Here is a 1,235-nt window from a genome sequence, read left to right on the forward strand (position 1 = left end):
GCAGCTCCCGCGTTTGGGCTCGCTGTCGTTTGTTGCAGCCCAGGACTTTGTTGTGCCGCTCTTACTGCTGTGCTTTGTATCACGTAGCATTACACACACACAGACCACATAAAAGGCAAGTCCCTCTCATGTTTATAATCTCCTCGCAAGTGCTAGAAGCCTGCAATGAGGCCTTTTTTCCTCTGAAATAAATTAACCCGGTTCCCTCAACTTTTTTTGTTAGGAGAGGCAGTACCAACTGGTGAAATAGGTTTTCTATCTAAGAATTTGTTCGACCCATTCTTGTGTGCTTTTGCAAAGCTAGACAAGTTTATGGGATTTCATGTCTGGGGAAACTTATTGAGAAGTGCATAGAAAACTGGTAATCACAGACCGAACCTGTGATTAAGCACCCGAGGCAATTGTCGGGTCAGCTGTGGGAACGTGGGTGGAGGCAATTCAGCTCGACTCCACCTGTCCTAGATTTCATTTAAGGGCTGACCACCACTAAGGCAGCATCTCTTTTGGAGATGGCTCCTTCGTGGTGTTTGTGTGACGAGCTTCAACATTTTCCATCTAGACCGAAGGCCTCTGACTTGGTGAGTTTTTTTCTATAATCTCTGGCTATCCTTTTCCACCATTCTTGTACTATTTCCAGCTGTACATTACTATTGTTGCATTATTGTAGTGTTCGAGAAGGATGAGCAATTTATCTTCCCTCAGGGAAGCAGTTCTGTCTGATGTCTGCAAACAAGACAATTTCAACATCTTATAAAAATCATAAAAGTTTATTATTAAAAAAAAATAAAAATAAAAAATAAAAAAAGGGGTGGGGGGTGTGAAAGAGCCAGAACAAAACACACACACATACAAAATAAGCCAAAAAAAATAAAAAGAAAAAGAAAAAAGACAGGAAAACCAAAGTAAGACTTGTTGAATGAAGATTTGTGAAGAGGTTTTTTTTTAATGCCTCAGCTAGGAACAAAATAAATTACATACACCTTCAAAATGACTTGACAGAGGTTAACATATTGCTTTAGTGTGACTAAACATAAAACAGCACTCTGTGACTGATGGTGCTATTTTGGGAAGTCTTGAGACTGGTGACCTGGAAAGTCTGGGGCACATCTAATAAAATTAAAAAGGACAGTGTGTCTCAGTCTAAATAGCTTATACTGTAAGCAGTAACATTTGCATGACTGTAAGGGAACTGCTGAGTCAGGGCCCCAACCAGCCAGAGAGCACCTGGAAGAAGA

The sequence above is a fragment of the Coturnix japonica genome, chromosome 5, assembly GCF_001577835.2.
Source record: "Coturnix japonica isolate 7356 chromosome 5, Coturnix japonica 2.1, whole genome shotgun sequence".
In the NCBI taxonomy this organism is placed as follows: Eukaryota; Metazoa; Chordata; class Aves; order Galliformes; family Phasianidae; genus Coturnix; species Coturnix japonica.